The sequence below is a fragment of the Vulpes vulpes genome, chromosome 12 (assembly GCF_048418805.1).
Source record: "Vulpes vulpes isolate BD-2025 chromosome 12, VulVul3, whole genome shotgun sequence".
Taxonomy (NCBI): Eukaryota; Metazoa; Chordata; class Mammalia; order Carnivora; family Canidae; genus Vulpes; species Vulpes vulpes.
The window spans coordinates 130,171,473-130,191,577 of NC_132791.1; the positions used below are offsets into that span (position 1 = coordinate 130,171,473).

General features: G+C 41.2%; 1 pseudogene; it reads left to right on the forward strand.

The window, feature by feature from the left end:
• The first annotated feature begins 1,481 nt into the window (after positions 1-1,481).
• LOC112925875 (stromelysin-1-like) lies at positions 1,482-11,556 on the forward strand (annotated as a pseudogene).
• Positions 11,557-20,105: the final 8,549 nt, after the last annotated feature.

A 20,105-nucleotide genomic window follows, 5' to 3' on the forward strand; every position in this document is an offset into this window, starting at 1 on the left:
CTCTCCAACATTTGTGGTTTCCTGCCTTGTTAATGTTCCCCATTCTCACTGATGTGAGGTGGTATCTCATTGCAGTTTTGATTTGTATTTCCCTGATGGCAAGTGATGCAGAGCATTTTCCCATGTGCTTGTTGGCCATGTCTATGTCTTCCTCTGTGAGATTTCTGTTCATGTCTTTTGCCCATTTCATGATTGGATTGTTTGTTTCTTTGCTGTTGAGTTGAATAAGTTCTTTATAGATCTTGGAAACTAGCCCTTTATCTGATACGTCATTTGCAAATATCTTCTCCCATTCTGTAGGTTGTCTTTTAGTTTTGTTGACTGTTTCTTTTGCTGTGCAAAAGCTTCTTATTCCATCAAAATCCTAGAGGAGAACACAGGCAACACCCTTTTTGAACTTGGCCGTGGTAACTTCTTGCAAGATACATCCGTAAAGGCAAGAGAAACAAAAGCAAAAATGAACTATTGGGACTTCATCAAGATGGTAAAAGTAAGTTATTGCAGACTAATGATGTGAAAAACATCCCACTGGGATGAGGAAAGAAGGAGAGAGAAAGTGCTATGCATGTGCAGAGGTGAGTGGTGATGGGGAGAGCCTGACATCACTCCCCATTGCAAATCTTATCCTCCTCCTGTGCACTTGGTGGGGGTGTGGGAAGGAAATGAGGACTGAAAAAAAGATTTTTTTAAGCAAAGAAGAAGGAGGTAGAAGGTATTTTTCAGTCTAGGATGCAATTTGACTATTCCAGTGTAATGAGTTTTTACAGAGTGTTTAAGCAAGTCTTCATTCTGAAATGCAAGGCATCCACTCAGCCTGAGCTAACAAGGCAGGACAAACACTGCACTCCCTCCTTCCTCTACAGACCCTCCTTTCTACCACTTGCTTCCTCCCCTCAGTGCTTCTCCTCCCCAGGGGCAGGAAATCCATTGGAAAATCAGTAATGGCTGAGTTCTAGAACTCAAGAAATGAAATATCTCTTCTAGTATCTTCTAGATAACTATTCCCACATTTAGACAAAGTTATATCTGGAATTTCTTTCCATTTTCATTCTATTTATTCCTAACCTGCTTATATTTGAGTTTAAAAATCTAACCTTTTGAAACGAAAATGGCACTGCTTTCAAAATGTCTACTCATGTGACATTTGATCAGGCTTTTCAGATACTCCTCAGTAAACACACTGAGGTGAATAGTCCATTCTTTTTCCTCTGTAGAAACACAGAAACCATTTCTTAGAAATCAATTATTCTTTCTTCATCCAATTTTAAAAGGGAAAGGGAGGGGAAATTGTGATATAGATTATATTAGCTTTACATTAAATTTTTATGAAAATTTTTGGTGTTCAGATTTTTTAAAAACAGATGCATGAATCATACCGTTGAGGTAAAAGCAGCATCATTGTATAAAAGGACAGCCATTAGAGGGTAGACATTGTAGCCAACAGGCAGGAAAGGTATTTTCCTGAGGCAAGGACTGTGAGAATGGAGCATCTCGTGATCCTTGTGCTGTTATGTCTGCCAGTCTGCTCAGCGTATCCACTGAATGAGGCAGGCAGGGAGGAGGGCGTGAACATGGATCTCGTGCAGGTACTTGTGGTGGTGCCAATGGCAGCCACTGGCCGGTTCCAGGGTGGGTTGGGGTGGGTGTGCCTGCTTGCTGTTGCAACACAAAGCACGGTGATGTGATTGGCAATTACTGTGCTGTAATAAGTTAGCTCTGGACAATGTTAAAGTGACAGAGGGGGGATGTCCCTATGTTTGAACAGAGAAGAGAAGAAAGGGGCAGTAAGGGCATAGAATTCCCCAAGGTGGTATAATAAAATACTAGCAGCTGCTTTGGGGCTAAATGAGAGGAACAAATGGGAAATTCTTTAAACTACTCTGGCTTTAGAATTTCTGATTGAAACTGTTAAGGAGGAGGAACATGATCATTTTGATTTTTCAAATAATTCCAGGTAATAACGTTGTTCATGTTTAGGAAAAAGAATTTATCCCACCTCAGTCTTGAACCAGATCTGCAATAACAGTGTAAATTTCTCCCCCATCTCTGCCTTTAAAAACCTTTCCTTTTCTAAGGCTGGATGGAGCTCCTTTACACTTCGATGGGTTGCTAAGTCATCAACTATTTAATAAAGCCAATTTGAACTTTTATTTTTTAAAAGATTTACTTATTCATGAGAGACACAGAGAAAGAGACAGAGAGAGAGAGAGAGAGAGAGAGGCAGAGACACAGGCAGAGGGAGAAGCAGGCTCCATTCCATGCAGGGAGCCCGACATGGGACTCGATCCCTGGGTCTCCAGGATCACACCCTGGGCTGAAGGTGGTACTAAACTGCTGAGCCACCCGGGCTGCCCAATTTGAACTTTTAAATTATTCAGTTGAGTTTTTGTTGTTGTTATTGTTTAACACCCCCATTAGCAATACCTGGAAAAGTACTACAATCTTGGGAAAGATGTGAAACCATTTGTCAGAAGAAGGGACAGTGGTCCTGTCGTTGAAAAAACCCAAGAAATGCAGAAGTTCCTCGGGTTGGAGGTGACAGGGAAGGTGGACTCCGACACCCTGGCGATGATGCGCAGGCCCAGGTGTGGCGTTCCTGACGTCGGTGACTTCACCACCTTCCCTGGCATGCCCAAGTGGAGGAAAACTCACCTTACTTACAGGTAATGGGTCCACAAAGGTTTTCACATAATAACGACATTTTAAAAATTATGACCACAGGAGAAAATAATAACCCATTCCATTTTTTTCTTAAAGAATTATGAATTATACACCAGATTTGCCAAGAGATGCTGTTGATTCTGCCATTGAGAAAGCTCTGAATGTCTGGAAGGAGGTGACTCCACTTACTTTCTCCAGGACTGATGAAGGAGAGGCTGACATAAAGATTTCTTTTGCAGTTAGAGGTAGAGGAACAAAAACAAATAAAACATGAAACGCGTCCATTTAGCTGCCGTTGTTGAGGGAGCGGGAGGGTGGGGGATGTTCCAAAGAGATCCTAATTATCTATCTTTCCAATAAAAACATTTTCTCTGTTAGATCATAGAGACTTTAACCCTTTTGATGAATGAGGGCATGCTCTGGCTCATGCCTACTCACCTGGGCTTGGCATTTATGGAGACGTTCACTTTGACGATGATGAAATATTGACGGAGGATAGACCAGGTGGGGCACATACCTCTCTGGATGGTCTCAAGAGTATTGTCTAACGCTATCCAAAAATAGTGTGGTTATTAAGAATGAGCAGTAAATGTAATATCCTAATAAGTATGATGTGTGATTGTTTGAGTGGTAAGAACCAGAAGCACTGTTATTTCAATCATGATTGAAGAACATTTTCTGATGTCTGCATTTCTTTCTTCACTCCCAGCAAGCACAATCTGTAGGCATCTTTCCATCTTACTTCCACAGCTCAGGATGCCGTAGAGGTTTTATGATGGGCATTTCACAATGTTTTTCATTATTTTTAACTAGAAATGGTAAAGGTAGAATGAACTGCATTGAATCCCTTCCTACCTAAAATGCGACCCTGGGTTTCTTCTTTTCTTTCTATTTGTCTCTTTTTCTCTTAAAAAGATTATGAAAAATGCCAGAAAATAAAGGAAATTGTTAAGTCATCTATTTAAGTAAGCATGTAACTATCTTCAGCGTAGGAGTTTTTTTTCTAAATTAGTTCTGAAAGATTTTACTAGATTTAAATGCAATGACTAAAGTTAACTACACTTTATTTATTTATTTTGAACAGCTTCTGAAGTTTGCAAACACACAATTGAACCATTTGATATTTTCAAGATTGTTTGGATTTCTAATGCAAATGCAAAGAGCATCTTTAATGAGGGTACAAATTTGTGCTGCAAGAAATAATCTTGTTTTATTCGAACAACTATTCTTCTCTGCATAATTACTTGGAGCCTAGGTTAAATAATTTGTACTGTTAATTTCAAAAAAAAATTATATAAAGAGGGATCCCTGGGTGGCCCAGCGGTTTGGCGCCTGCCTTTGGCCCAGGGCGCTATCCTGGAGACCCGGGATTGAATCCCACGTCGGGCTCCCGGTACATGGAGCTTGCTTCTCCCTCTGCCTGTGTCTCTGCCTCTCTCTCTCTCTCTCTCTCTGTGTGTGACTATCATAAATAAATAAAAATAAGATAAATTTGAAAAAAAATTTATATAAAGAAAAGCTGAATTCAGCTGTGTTTGGGCTGTAGAAACTGTTGTTGGCCATATTTCTATTTTAAATATTGTACCTATCCCATGGTACCAACTACTGGAAAGGTTTTTAACCCTCAAAAATTATTTGATTATTTTGAAAAGGAGGAAAAACATCTCAGGCTAAAACCCCACAGGAAATGAGCAGTTTTTGTTGCGTAAGAGTTTGAGGAATAACATGAATCCTCTGTGATTAATTTCAACTGAGGCTACAACTGGCACATGTTACTAAATTCGAACAATAACCGACTTTGTATTTGTAGAGACAATGAGGAGTTATATGTATTGACATGGTAGTCTTGTACCTCCAAAAAAAATATATCTTTTGTGTATTTTTACCATGTTTTACCAATGTTTACCATTGTCACTATGGATGAAGTGACCAGGCTTCCCTGTCCGAAGAGAGACCTAGGAATATGGTGAAAAACTCTCTGATTATATTGACTTCAAGTCAACCTTGAAAAATAATTAAATTTCTATGAAGTAGGGAATATACCAATCAATGAACCAGTTCACAAATGAGGAGATGCCATGAGGTTCTGAAGACAGCCATACAACTGGCATGTGTTCTTCTTACACATATTTAAGGGACTAACAGCTGTTAGATTCTGAACTTTTATGATTTTTCAAATAGGAATCAATTTATTCATCGTTGCTGCTCGTGAACTTGGTCATTCCCTGGGTCTCTTTCACTTGGCTGACCCTAGCACTCTGATGTACTCCTTCTATAACCTGCTCACAGACCCAGCCAGCTTCCGCCTTTCTCAAGATGATGTGGATGGCATCCAGTTCCTGTACGGTGAGTGATGCTGGAAACAATGCCTATTCATTCCTGATGTTTTTTTAGGAAAGTATTACAATGACGGTCTTCAGGAAAGCTTTAAAATGCTCTGTGACATTTCATCTCAAAGCACCCTGAGAATGTTTGGGTGGCTATTGTCATCACATTTCTCCTTCTGTTTGCACCCCACATCTGTTCCCTTCAGGACCTCCCCCTGTTTCCCCTAATGACCCCGTGGTGCCCACGGAATCTGCCTCTAGGACTGGGGACACCAGCCGCATGCGACCTCACTTTGTCCTTCGACTCAATCAGCACTCTGAGGGGAGAGATCCTATTCTTTAAAGAGAGGTCAAACTAGAAATTACGTTTTCCTATCTATTCTTTTGATGTACAATACTTAGAAAGGAGAACAGAGATGAGGCAGAAATGTTCAAATAAAATGTTTCCTCTACATTTTAACATCATTCAGATCTGGTTCTTGTAGTATTTTAACATCTCTTTAAAATAGTCCAGACAATTTTTTAGCAGACTTTCAAAGGATGATTCTGGGTCACCAGAATGTAAGCTGGATGAAGGCGTGGGTTTTATCTGTGTTGTTCACTTGTTGGTCCTCAGGGCCTGGCATATGCAGCGAGACAGTTGAATAAGCAAATGAGCAATTGCTACATTTAACTATCGTAAACCATATCACTGCTTCCAAAGGCACAGGCATCTTTAGAAGTAGAACTGTATGTTTCCCTTTACTGGCAAATGCTTCTATTTAAATTAATTAATTTTAGAAAAAGTGATATATGCTCTGGCACAATATTAAAATAGCACCAGAAGACACAGAGTGAAAAAGAAAAATCTCTTTTCATGACTGACTTATGCAGAGTCTCATTCTCCTCATATGTGCTAGCACTATGACCAATCCTTTGTCTCTTTACAGAGACATTCTGTGTGCATACAAACATAAATAGGTATAGTTTTTTCTGCTACTTTTTTCAAAAATATTAATGAGTGCATAATGTACATACCATTTATGGGCTTTTAGAATGATGTAGGGGCCAAGGCCCCAAAATGTGCCACTATGGCATATCAATTATTTAAAATAAAAGAGACAGCCTGGGCAGGAAGGCCACTGAGACTGTCCTCTGTCCCCCTGAAAGCAAGAGACAAACATCCAGGTGAAAGGTGCCCTACCTGTGCCAGGAGGTAAAGACATGTCCCTGTCCCACACGTGGGAAATTCAGAGCCGAGAAGGCTGTGTCAACCACTCTCATACTCTTTGCTGATGTGCTATGCCAGCCCAAAGTCTGTTCACAACTCCTTAGTATCTGAAGCTGCCAAAGCTACTTTCTCTTTGTCCTGTCAATGCCCCACAGATTTACAGGCTCTCTGTCTCCAAAGTATAACAATTGCCTGCCTTGGTCATTTCTTCAGGTCTCAGTATCTTAACATGGCCTCTGTGGGCACATAGTAAACTGTGGGGTTTTCCTCCTGCTCGTCATTTATTTTCAAGTCCAGCTGGAAGAGTCCCAAGGTAGAGAAGAATTCTCCTTCCCTTCAGTGAATACTGCTAAAGCTTAATAATTACACTGCTGTGGGTTTCATTACCCTGGGATAGCAGGAAGGAAGATGGTCCCACACAGACTTCTGAGTCATCATTGACTGAAAAACAGAGAGTATGTTCCTTTATGAACATATCTAAAGCAGAAAGACAATTATAATTAATTGTTATGTGTTCCAGATATTTTTGGCACATATCTCACTGGAACCTCAACCTCCAATTTCATTTGATTTCTACATTTTGGCCCTCTCTCTACCCTCAGACTTGGATGCTGCATATGAAGTGTAAAGCAAAGATATCCTTTTTGTGTTTAAAGGTAAGTACTATATAAGAATTTTAATTTGTTGAAATAAATCTCATTTGCAAAAATTTCACCAAGACATGAATTTTCTCCATTAAATTAAAATTTTTATGGTTTATTACTGCAAGACCTAGTCCCGACACTTAAATAACATGTGTACAAAGAAAATTTTAAGTTTTACTTTAAAATACTCAACAAGACCTAAATAATAGATGCTATCCCATGTTCATGAATAGAAAATAGTAATAATGTAATATAGTAGTTATATAGTCAATATAGTAAGAATATCAACTTACCTATAGATACAAAGAATTTTCCATTTAAATGCCAAAATATTTTTCATGGAACTTGGCAAACTAGTTCTATAACTTATGTGGGAGGGCAAAATCCATGAATAGGTAGGATACTCCTGGAGAAGAATAAGATGAGGAGGAAGGTCTTGCGTCGCAGCACTTGGGTGGATAAGATAAGGCAGTGTCAGAACAAGGATGGGTGCAGTAGCTAATGGGACTTGCCAGGCCTTTGTGCTCCTGTGTCAGATTTGTCAATTGCTGTTTCCACTTCCTCCACTGTTACTACACTCTTAGATCTGCTGTTAGTTCTTGAGTCAGTTTTGCTAACATATTTTTCTGGGAATTTATCAGCTCTGTCCGTTTTCAAATCAACTGGTATGAAAGTCTCTGAGTGTTATTTCATTATTTTAATCATTGCTGAAGTTTTGTTCTCTTTGTCCTTCCTAATACTAAATCTTTGTGCCTCTCTCTTTACCAATCTCTGGGACAACAGGATATGTAACAATATTATTCATCCTCTCAAAGAACAAACTCTCAGTTTTGTTAATCCTCTCTATTATATTTTTATTTTTTTATTTAATAAAATAAATTTGTCCCCATCATTATTGCCCAGATCTGTGCTGCCGTTGAATTTATTGCTGTTTTTTATAGCTTAAACTTGGTCCTTTACTTGTAGCCCTTTTTTCTTTTCTGTTATAAACATTTATGCCTGTAAATAACCTTTTCTTCTCAGCTTTTGCTTCATTCCTACAAGTTTTGGTATTTTTGATGTTGTTCATTTTTAAGTTTTTAAAAAATTTCCATTACTAATTTTTTCCCTTGACTCTTAAGTTTCTGGGAGTATTTTTAAATGTCAAACTGTGTGAGGATTTTTCAAAATTAGATATTTCTGACAATCTCATTTTTATGAGGAGTCATTGAAATATTGAAGTTGCATTGGATATTGTAAAGGGTTCTATAATTCTGAAATATTGCTATCATCCATGATTTATCTTGTACTACTTTATCCTAGCAATGTGCCAGGCAATGTACTCGTTAGTAGAGGTCAAACCAAAAGAGAGTCATATTCTAGAGAGGGCAGCAGAGATGAAGCCAAGAGTGTTCTGTCCAGTAAGAGCTGGGATTGAGGGAAGCCAGATGCCGTGGGAGCACAGAGGAAGAGCCCAAGACCTGAACCCAGAGCTCAGCAAAGACCCTTAGAGGAGATTATATTTAGGATGCATGTTGAAGGAGAAGAACTTTGCAGTATGGGCAGGGTCTAAGTGTAGAAAAGGACTTCAAAGCAGAAGGAGCTGTCTATACCAAGGGGTGACTGCATCTGGAGCTGCTCAGACAGGTACACATCACTCAATTCAGATGAAGCAAGAGAGATACACAACATATGGGCATTTTAGATTCATTAATCTTGCAATGATACAAGAAGGGATTCGGGGTTGGCATGGAGGGCAGATGTGATGAAATAGAAGCAGAGACACTGACGGGATTCCACTGTCCTGGTTCACTGAAATTTGGGTGGCTTCCTAAGGTATTCTGATGAAGCACAGCCTGGACTAGTGACCATAAGATACCCAAGAGAATGTGTCCAATAAGTAATTCACTTAGTGATGCAAAGTTTACAAGAGAATTCCAAGTTAGAAACTTAGATTTAAGAAGTCACTGGCAACTGTAAGAGACAGCCAGGACCAGTCATAGTAATTATAAACTACAATAAACTCTAGTACTTATAGACAACATAAGATCCAGAAAGGACAGAGACCAGAGTCACTCACCTATTCATTCACTCATTCGGGGAATATTTGTTAAATACTTGGTATCACCTGGGCATTGTGTTAGTGGTTGGAATTAAAACCAAGGCTTCCTATTTTCCACAAAAATGTACAAAAATATTTTTAAACTTTTGTCTTCACTAAAATTTCTTGGCTTTCTTTTTTTCCATAAGAAATCAGTTCTGGGCCATCAGAGAAACTGAGGTACAAACAGGTTATCCAAAAGGCATCCACAGCCTGGGTTTTCCTCCAACCATAAGGAAAATTGATGCAGCCATTTTTGACAAGGAAAAGAAGAAAACATACTTCTTTGTAGGAGACAAATACTGGCAGTACGATGTGTTTGGGATGGCTTTGTATGGAGTTTCATTAAGGAAATTATTTTCTTTCTTTCTTTAAGGATATCCTCCATTCCCACCCTCTAACTTGCTCTAACTTCCAACTTTCTGATTATGGAGAAGACAACTGACAGTTACTTGAATTCTCAGATATAATAAAGCACTGTCTGAATGGCTGGGCCCTGGGTCCTAAATCCAGAGACCAGAAGACATCAGGAGAAGCTACCTGAGGTACAGACAACAGGCCACCAGAGGAAGCCCAGATGTATCAGGCTGTAGAGACAAGGTCTACAGGGCAGGTGTGATAGATAACTGGAAGACTTTTAGCCAAATGATTAATTCACTTTGCATCTAATGTGTGTGCAGTCCTCATGTATTTGTGGTGGAAGGGCACTGGGGGTCTGTGTCGATGCTTAGAAAATTGACCTCAGACATACATATATGGAACCTCCGTGGAATAGCATGATACTCATCTCCCTGGAGGAAATGTTGGTTTCTGTGCTAAGCTTACAGTCCAGGAAAGTCATACATTTTTGTAGTCATAAAAATGTTTAACACTAGTTTCCCCTACTTGAGAATGATCTGGGATTCCACACTGGAGCAGTAACATATCATACCATTATATGTAATGGAGCCTCTGCACGAGGTTGAGCTGTACTTCTTTCACTTGGTACAGATTTGATGAAAACAGCCAGTCCATGGAGCAAGGCTTCCCCAGACTAATCATGGATGACTTTCAGGGGTTGAGCCAATGGTTGATGCTGTATTTCAGGAGTTTGGTAAGGAGGCACTCCTTTCGTTGCCATTGGGGATACTCAGGAGCATTTTATGGAATCAAAATAATGTGGAGAATCAAAGCAATGTTCAAATCATCAGTCCTATAGCCTTTTTACTCTAAATTTCTGAACATTTTAACTTTCTAATTTGTGCGAATTGAGTTGAAATTTTATTTTTCCTGAATAGTTTCCAAGTCTCTCTGTTTCATACCTGAACATAAAATCAAAGGGTACTTCCTCATATCATAGCTGTTGTTACTCAGGTCACTGTGTTGGTATAGAAATGCCACCAGATGTGAACTAGGGTTACTATTGGTGGGTTATCATTTTCCTCTCTCATCCTCTTGCTTGTTCTTTCCCATCCTATCCCAAGGGGGTCTGTTGCAGTCTGCAATTGCCTGCATTAAATAATTCATCTGTAAATAAATAGTAGTCTTCGCATGTGTTCAAAATAGACAAAATTTGATTCCTAGTAACGAGCAAATGGGAGGGTAACATTTGTGCTCATTCTGAAGAAATTTTGCCAGGAGATGCCAGAACTTGACATTCATAATGCTAAGGAGACTCGTGATCTTACTGCTAAGATACCTTGACTTTAGTGTGCACAGAGCTTGAAATGGACCTCCAGTGCTTTGTATTGTTGGCCTTAATGTCCTGGGTCCAATTGCCTCCCAAGCTGCACTTGAAGACTGAGTAGAGGAGTAATTAAAATACCATTGAGATGGGATCCCTGGGTGGCGCAGCGGTTTGGCGCCTGCCTTTGGCCCAGGGCGCGATCCTGGAGACCCGGGATCGAATCCCACATCGGGCTCCCGGTGCATGGAGCCTGCTTCTCCCTCTGCCTGTGTCTCTGCCTCTCTCTATCTCTCTGTGACTATCATAAATAAATAAAAATTTAAAAAAAAATAAAAAAAATAAAATAAAATAAAATAAAATACCATTGAGGGCAGCCCAGGTGGCTCAGAGGTTTAGCACCGCCTCCAACCCGGGATGTGATCCTGGAGACCCGGGACCAAGTCCCACCTCGGGCTCCCTGCATAGAGCCTGCTTCTCCCTCTGCCTGTGTCTCTGTCTCTCTCTCTCGCTCTCTCTCTCTCTGAATAAATAAATAAAATCTTTAAAAAAATAAAATAAAATACCATCGAATTTTGGAGGTAGTATAATCTAAAGTTTTAGAGCACTGGTTTTGAAGTCAGATGAGATGGAGTTCTCCCTCCATGTTTCATTAGAGATGTTACCTTGGGGAAACTGCAAAATCTCCCTAATTCTCATCTTTGTCCTGATTAGTGACATCTCACACTTTTCCAGTAAGGATATAAGAGATGCACAGAGTAACCACTTCTTAAATGCCATTCATTATTATCACTCTTATTCTGAGTTATGCATGTTGCAAAATTGATTTGCTTGAAAATGTCTCATTATTTTCCTCATCTATATTTATAGGATTTTTCTATTTCTTCAGAGGATTGTTACAGTTTGAATTTGACCCTAATGCCAAGGTGGTGACACATAAATTGAAGAGTAACAACTGGTTATATTGTTAGATGAGAAATGAAGGAAATAGATTCAAATGAATATAATAAGTATTCACCTAATTCATTATAAGTTAAAATGATGAACTTTTCCTACCTGTGCAGTGGCCAAAGAAGATGAGTCTTGTAGACAATTTCCTGTGTCACGGAACACTTATCTGGACCACTTCACTTGCCGTTAGGTTATATTGAATAGAAGTGGGAGGCATCCATCTGCACTAGTCAGAGAATGTATCTCTGTGGGTGTTTTATTTGCTATTTAATAAAGATTTTTATTTTTGGCCTGTTCCTTCTTTCTAGAGTAATTCATTTTTAATATAATGACCACAGTGTGGACTGAGCACTTAACAGATGTTCTGCTAGTGGGTATAGTGGGAACACACACTCTGTGGATGGAGCATTTGACTGTCATGTACCCTCTTCCATTCTCTCCATCAGTAGGATGTTTATTTTTGCCCCCAGATATTGTAAAAATTCCTTGCACACCTAAGGAAGAAAGAGCTTAGTCAACATAGTCTTGTAAGACTGGGTCTGGACAAAGTTGAGAAGTAGAATATTCTAGAATAGTGGAGCTTAAAAAGCTAGCAAATCAGCTAGTGCACATTATCATTTACCGATGAGACAGCAAAACTACCTTGGAATCCAGTTGTCTTTTTTTTTTAACCCAAATATTATTCCAGTGGTGCTCTGTGACTGCCCTGGAGACCAAATTTCTCATATCCTCCTTCTTCTTTCATTAAAATATTCTCTTGTTCCCATTTTATGGCTGGAAATAGTGATAATAGTGTCTGTGGACATGCCAACTGTATGACAGGTGTATCATCACTAAGTTGTATGCCTCACACCATACCAGGTACCCCACAGAGACTTGTTCATTATTTTACTGATTCACTTAAATGACAGACACTGTCTTGAATACAATGCATGGGAGAGTGAGGAAAACTCATTGAACCCAAACTCTGAATTCTGTCTGGTGGGAGTAAGAAGTCAAACACAAGGAACACAAATTAATAGATAATTATAAACTATAAAGATGCTATTGAAGAAATGACACAATGGTAAGGGAGGTTAAATAATGTTGGGGGTGAAAGGAAGTTACCAGCTGGAGTCTGGTTGTTCAAAAATGTCTCCCCAAGATAATAATGAAAGCAGGGGGGAAGCATCTAAATTCAGCAAGCCAGGCCAGGTGGATGGGAAGAGATACACCATTCTAGGAAGAGAACATGTAAAATAATGTCAAGGCTCAGAGGGGGAAAAATCCTGGCGTGTTCAAGGAACTAAGAGAAAGTGTGTGCCTGAGCTATGTGTTGGAGGGTGTATATGGAGTAAGAAGGCATTAAACAGGTAGTCCAATCATATCCAGTGAATTAAAGAACTATATCTTATTTTAAGTGCATTATGGATTTGTTGAAAGAATTTCTAAGCAGTAAAGCAACACAAGCCAGTATGTATGTTGAATGACCACTTTAACTAGAGAGAATTGGAAGGAAGTAATGTTAGAAGTTGGAGGACAGGTTAAAGGATGCTTATAGGTGATGGGAGATCGGGATACAAGATGAACTTGAGATTTAACATCATTCAGATTCAGTGGTCAGCTGATTGGGAGGGCAAGGAAGGTGTTCAGAACAACGGCTGGGTTTCCAGTGTGAGCTGGAGTAGCTGTGCCTCTAAGGTAGTTTTGTGGGAGATGGTTTAGAGCGAGGAAGAACCATCTCATTCTTGAAATTTAGAAATTTTTGTGAGGTAACCAAGTGAAGTCATCAACAGGCCATTTGATAAAGGAAGATGGAGTCCAGCACACAGGACATGAAGCTGTAGGAGACGGGGGGGATGTGTTGAAGTCATAGGAATAGGTAAGGGTAGATGGAGAGGCTGCAGGTTAAAGAGGCTGTTGAGGGACTGAATCCTATGGCACGAATGTCACTCAGGCTGGAAAAAATAGCTCTCATGTCTCTGTGGATAAAACTAAAAGCCCATCATGGTGTTCTGATGGGATTTCTACTCCAGGTTGTCCCACTTCAAGACCCAGCAGATAAAACAGCCACCCCTTGAGCTGTGTTCTTTGCCATGCAGAGGGAAAGGGTAATTGGTATGCTTCTCACTGCCTCCTAAAACTCCATGGGGATAGAGCAAACATCCTTCTGTCTATAGGTCATTGGCCAAAGAAAATGTGCTTTGCCTCATGTAACGCCAAAGATACACAAATGCTACCCTGTCATGAGCCTGAGTGGAGTCAGAAATATTTAGCAATCATAACCACAAGTCATAACCACAAAGGATTTTTCCTTACAAAAATATGTACATTTAAATTTTTTCTGCAAGTACTTTACATCAGATTTTTTGAGTTGGAAGTACATATAAATGGCCCAAAGTCCAAAGGAAGAAAACATGATTTAGTCAAAAGTTTTTCTCCTCCCACTACCCAGCTGTATTTCCCAGAAGTAAGCAGTTCTAATTCCCATGAATCTGTCCATCTGGTCTATGCATTTATAAGCATCTCTGCGAAGTCTTGTTTTACCCCAAAGGGTAACCAATACTGTTTTGATTTTGAAAGCAGTAATGTAATGAACATCATTTTACATATGTCATTTCACAGATGCAAATGTACCTGCTGAAAAGCTTTAGCACTGAGCAGTGAGGCTGGAGGAAGCAGGGCTGGAAAAGCAACTCATTAGATCAGATCACATGGGCTCCACTGGGAGCCATCCCCACAACGGCAGTGTGGGCACAGACATAGTGGCAGAAATCTGACCGCAGTGTCCCAGGATGATTTGGCTGTAGGGTGATTAGTTAGGTGGCTCATGGACTAACAGGAAACATCTTACAGCAGTTTCCAAGATTTTCCTCTCTGCTGTTTAGGCTCTGCACTCAGAATGATGGTTTTAGCCTAGAGACTAGATGTTCTCATGGTGGTGTGGAAGCTGCAGTTTTTACCTTCTTCAGCATATTATCTCTATCCACCAAATACAGTTGTGCTCTCCTCCGATTGAGCTTTGTTCATAGGGCACACTGAGTCAACCACCATGGGAAGGTGAGAGGACTCCACGACTGGTTTAGACCAGTGAAGGTGGGGAGTGCTTAATCCCAATCTCATCATCCTGCCGCTAGCAAGTATGGGTGGACAGAGCAGATGTAGAAACAGCAACGGGGTAGACAGAGCGGATGTAGAAACAGCAACATCAGTGTTTTCCACCTCGAATAATGTGAGGTAAGAAAGTGCAAAGTGTGCACAATCTCAAGGAAATGTTGGCAAAGAAAGTGCTACCAGAAATGTTTTCTCGGGGATCCCTGGGTGGCGCAGCAGTTTGGCGCCTGCCTTTGGCCCAGGGCGCTATCCTGGAGACCCGGGATCGAATCCCACATCGGGGTCCCGGTGCATGGAGCCTGCTTCTCCCTCCGCCTGTGTCTCTGCCTCTTTCTCTCTCTGTGACTATCATAAATAAATTTTAAAAATTTTTTAAAAAAAATAAATAAAAAAAAAGAAATGTTTTCTCGTATGTTTCCAGGCTAATGAATGCCTTTATTTGGTTGAGGGCTAAGGAAAACATGGGGTTTCAATATGTAGGCCCTATACAAGGTGCTTTGTATGTGCAACTCAGGAGATCTTCCTAAGAACTGTAGTAAATAGCAATGCCTAGCTATCGCAGAACTTTGTCTCAGAAGGATAGACTTTCCCAGGATCAGTAATGGTAAACAGTCCAAGATTCACTCCAGAACTCTGTGGCTTCAAACATTTTGCATTTCCTGAGGCTAGATCAACAGACCATAAATCACCCCAATCTAGTTTAAATCTGTCTCCATTATGTGCTAATGTCATTGCTTTTAAAGGACAAAAGTTCACTGAGATTGTGGTTCCCTGAGATAGCTGCAGACCTCCAACGTGTTCCTGATTCCGCAGACTTTAGCGTGACAAAACAGCTCAGGGCAATTAGCACAAAGACAAAAATAGATTCTGACTCGCTCTCATAATTGGTAGGGAAGTGTTGGGCTCATGGCACTTTGTGCGTGTTTAGAGACGTTAGGCTCAGCAATATTGAGTGGACTCCTTTAGGTTCTTGAAGACAGGAGAAATCTGACTCTGCAGTTCTATCATTCCCTTAACATACGAGCCCTTCCTGGACTTGTTACTTCTTCCTCCTTCCCTAGTTCAGATAACAGCACCACCTTCTTCCTACTTCATCTTAAAATCTCATTCAACTTTGACTTGTAATTTGGCTCACAGGCTACAATCCCTCAGTTACCATACCCTCTAAAGTCTGCCTGTGCCATGGGTGGAGAGAGCACAGTACACTTCAGCTGGAGAGTGGCAGTGTGGACAGGGGGAACTCACAACTCAGTCTTCACAACTTCACAACGCTGGTGCTCACATTCCCCACCTCCCAGCGCTCTCACCCTCTTTACCTGCAGAAAACCAGTCATCTCTCAATGCCTGCATCATTGTCCATCTTGTCTCTGATATCCTCCTACACAAAATTAACTTCTGATAGGGATTTGGTAAATCTTGGAATCAATATAAGTGTAGCCAATTTCTTAGAGCAAGAAAGTGTTTCAGATGCAGATGCTGATGAGGATATTGAACCCGGGGGACAAAACACACATCCAAAGGGGTATAAAGCTGTGCCTGGTCATAATGTAGACAAGCAAATGAGGTTTGAGGATGGGTCAGTGGAGATCTCAGCAGGTGGGAGGAATACTGAGCAGCACAATCAAGGTAAGCAATACTAGGAAATCCAAGCAGGAGATAGATTTGGACCCCACATCAGGACAAGACCAGCTTGGGATCAGTTGGTGCAGATTCCCAGTGGAGGTAAAGTGGATGTTTTAGTGATTCCTACCTCTGGTCAATTTTGGTTCAGGCAATTGTAAGAAGTATGCCTTCACCTAGAGGAAAGGATTGAATGATTCCAGCTTTGGGGGGACAGGACTGCTGAGGTTGCAAACAGTTTGGAACTGTCAATAAATAGCCATATGATGGTGGGAATGAGATGGAAGAAATTAAGTGAATACAACCTGAGTGAGCTTGGAAGTAGATTTTCCCCCATCTCCAGATGAGACTGCAGCCCAGCCAGAGCCTTAGGATTTTATGCAAGAACCCCATAAGCCATAGCCAGATTCTCGTGCCACGAAAACTAAAATAATAAACTAAAACAAATCATGTATTAATCTACTAAGTTTGTGGTAATTTTGAAATCAGCAACATGTACTAACATGGTGAACGATCCCCCAAGGAAACCAGGCCTGATTGCTCTGCTCCTGGAGGGAGGAGTGAGCGGTCCGCTGCTGCTGGAGGCTGGATGGCGGTTCTACCTTCTCACTCCTGTGCTCCCTGGGTAACCTCCTCACATAACAGAGATGCGGGAGGTCGCACAGAACAAGACTAGGGGAAAGGACTAGGCTCTGCTCTGCCAACATTTACAATCTCCAGGGGGACAAAGAAGCGAGTAGTCTGGCTGACTTGGGACCAAGTGCTGCAGCCATAGTGGAGGTAGCTCATAGAGCTGTGGGATCATCAATAAGGGGCTCCATCCCAACATCCAAGACTGAAGTCAGTGGAAGCCACCAAGGGAGACAACCACATAAGTGAAAAATCCAAGAGCAAGAATTGAGGAGGCCTCTGGAGGGAGTGGCCCAGGAGGAGGGAAAGGAGAGGTTGGGGAAATGTCTAGACCTTGTGCCCCAAAGTAGGGCTTCTCACGCCACCTGCAGTAAAGAATCAGTGTCTTTAATTTTTTTTAATTTTTTTTATTGGAGTTCAATTTGCCAACATATAGCATAACACCCGATGCTCATCCCGCCAAGTACCCCCCTCAGTGCCCATCACCCAGTCACCCCAACCCCCCGCCCACTTCCCCTTCCACCACCCCTTTTTCATTTCCCAGAGTTAGGTGTCTCTCATGTTTTGTCACCCTCACTGATGTTTTCACTCATTTTCTCTCCTTTCCCTTTATTCCTTTTCACTAATTTTTATATTCCCCAAATGAATGAGACCATATAATGTTTGTCCTTTTCCGATTGACTTATTTCACTCAGTGTCTTAAATTTTCAATAGATGACAGACCAATATATTTGTAAAATAGAGTAAAAGGAATTACGAGGGAAACGAAATGACCAAGATTTTACAAGGGCCCAATTTTTACCTTACATGCTTTGCTAGACCCAGATTGCTGTGAAACTGCAAGGAGAGCTTCCAGATGTTTCTCCCTTTCTGTACTTATGACAGGATAATGACCAGCACTCTTGGGCCAGCAGGAGCAACACTGAGTACACTGACCTGTACCAGTCAAGACAGGCAGCAGAGAGACGGGAATCTCTGGGGTGTCTCCTGCCAGAAGCACTGTCTGGGTGCAGCCAGCACGCAGACTCCTGACAGTCAGCTGTGGAAATGGCTGGTGCACGTGACTGAATGGTTACCGCTGAGTCCCCAGCACCCTGATTGTTAACCCCCAGGTGGCTAATCTGACAGAGACGGTGGGCTCCCAGCAACTGCAGCAGAGCAGGCTGGGGAGACCTGGAGGAACAGATGGAGAAGATACCTCTCGCCTTCTGCCACATCTTCATGGTACTCTATTACCCGGTGCTGAGCAAATACTCAGCACTACTACTGAGTGTAGTAGTACACTCAGTACTACTTACTGACACTGAACCCTCTCCTAGTTCAGTTTCATGGACTTGATTAAAAACATAAGCAGAAGCTTAAACAAACCACAAAGGCTCTCCCCCGTGCTCTCCAGCTGCCTCCTTGCACTTCAGGACCCAGTTTAGGAACTAATTCTCTGGAACGCGCCTCTGGGCTCCCAGATGTGTTGTACATCATGCCCTAGGGTTTCCAATATACTTCTCACACTCCACTCTCATTTCTGCCTCAAATTCATCCCATATCAGGCTGCAACCCTCTAGCGTTATCTGCCACTCTCACCTACTCAAAGACACAATGATTGGCATAAAGCAGGTGGTCAGTAAATGATTGCTGAGTGAATGCAAAAATGAGTTGGTAATCCTGAGGAGGAAAGAATGTTGGACCCTAGAGTAGAGAGTGGGAATTGTCAAGCCACAGGTCTGGAGAGGGAGGGCATCCCCAGGAAGGGAATGGTGTGAGCGATGGCACACGGCCATTACAGGCACATCCTGGTTGGGAATCCGAAGACACCTGGTTAGACTCAAGAAAAGAATAGGCCTTTTGATGTCTGTTTTGGAGATAACATTTTGAAGCCTTCAATCTGTCAACTTATAATGAAGAGCATGACATTTTGTTCAATATATGAAACAATTTAATGAAAATCTCCACAAAGTTCATATCACACCTGACCTTACATTTTTCATGATTCATTTACCACATTCATTCATTTATTACTTCAATTATCATTCAATCACAGCATCAAATCCATTTTTAAGCAAGCAAAACGTAAATTGGAAAAGAAGGTACTTAGCTAGGAAGCACACCAAAGTACCCTCTGCTCTGTGCCTGTTCCATTTCTTCAGTAACCTGGTACACGCACATGATTTTAGTATGTGTGCAGGGGAAGGAATGACAAGGCCTCCAAAAGATGTAATCAAGGGAGATCTTCTGGTTGTTTATTGCTATAGAACAAAAAGCCACTCTAAAACATAGGGGCTTGAAAAAAACAATCCCTCATGGTTCTGTGTATTGACTATTTACAGATCTACTGTCCTTGCTCAGGTGCTTATGAGGTTGTGCTCAGGTGATTACTGAGCCTGGGGACATAGACCCGATCTCCCCAAGGCTGGGGTGGAGGGGCAGGCATCTTAAAAAGCGAAGGTCATTTGTTTACCTGCCACAAAGGTACTTACGGATTTATAGAACCTTTGTTCCTGAAAAGTCAGTAGGAAACACAGCTATTTGGGGGAGAGTCCTCCCTGGAGCATGGACTTGCTAAGTGATAGATCAGTTGATATCTGAAGCTGATTCATAAATGTATCAGAAAGCATTCCTAATAAGATTAAAGGGGTGGAATTGCACTGCCATTAGCAAAACCACAAGTTTGATTATGCAAGATATGTGACTTGGGCCACAGTTTATCTCTCTTGGAAATGTGCCATTTTAGCCATTTTTTAAGAGATTTTATTTATTTATTCATGAGAGACCCAGAGAGAAGAAGAGACATAAGTAGAGGGAGAAACAGGCTCCCTGCAGGGAGTCCAATATGGGACTCAATCACAGGACCCTAGGATCACACCCTGAGCCAAAGGCAGATGCTTAACTGCTGAGCCAACCACTCAGCACTCAATTGCTAAACCCCCCATTTTAGCAATTATTCTTAGAACTGTATTCAACTTATGGTGGTGCTGATCATGATGCAGGAACATCTGACCACATGGCTGTTTCTTGGGCAAGGCTCCCAAATTTTTAGAGGAGATAATTCAAAACGTAGTTTATGATGTGGATTCAGCTAAAAATACTTTTTGTTTTGTCTCACTGAAGAAACAGGAGTCACATTTCTTTTAAGAAGTTGAAATCTACTTTGAATGATCTCATCCATCCCTCAATCACTTCCCAGCCATTTTCTTTCAAGAAAACAACTGAGCATTTCTGGATCTGTTTT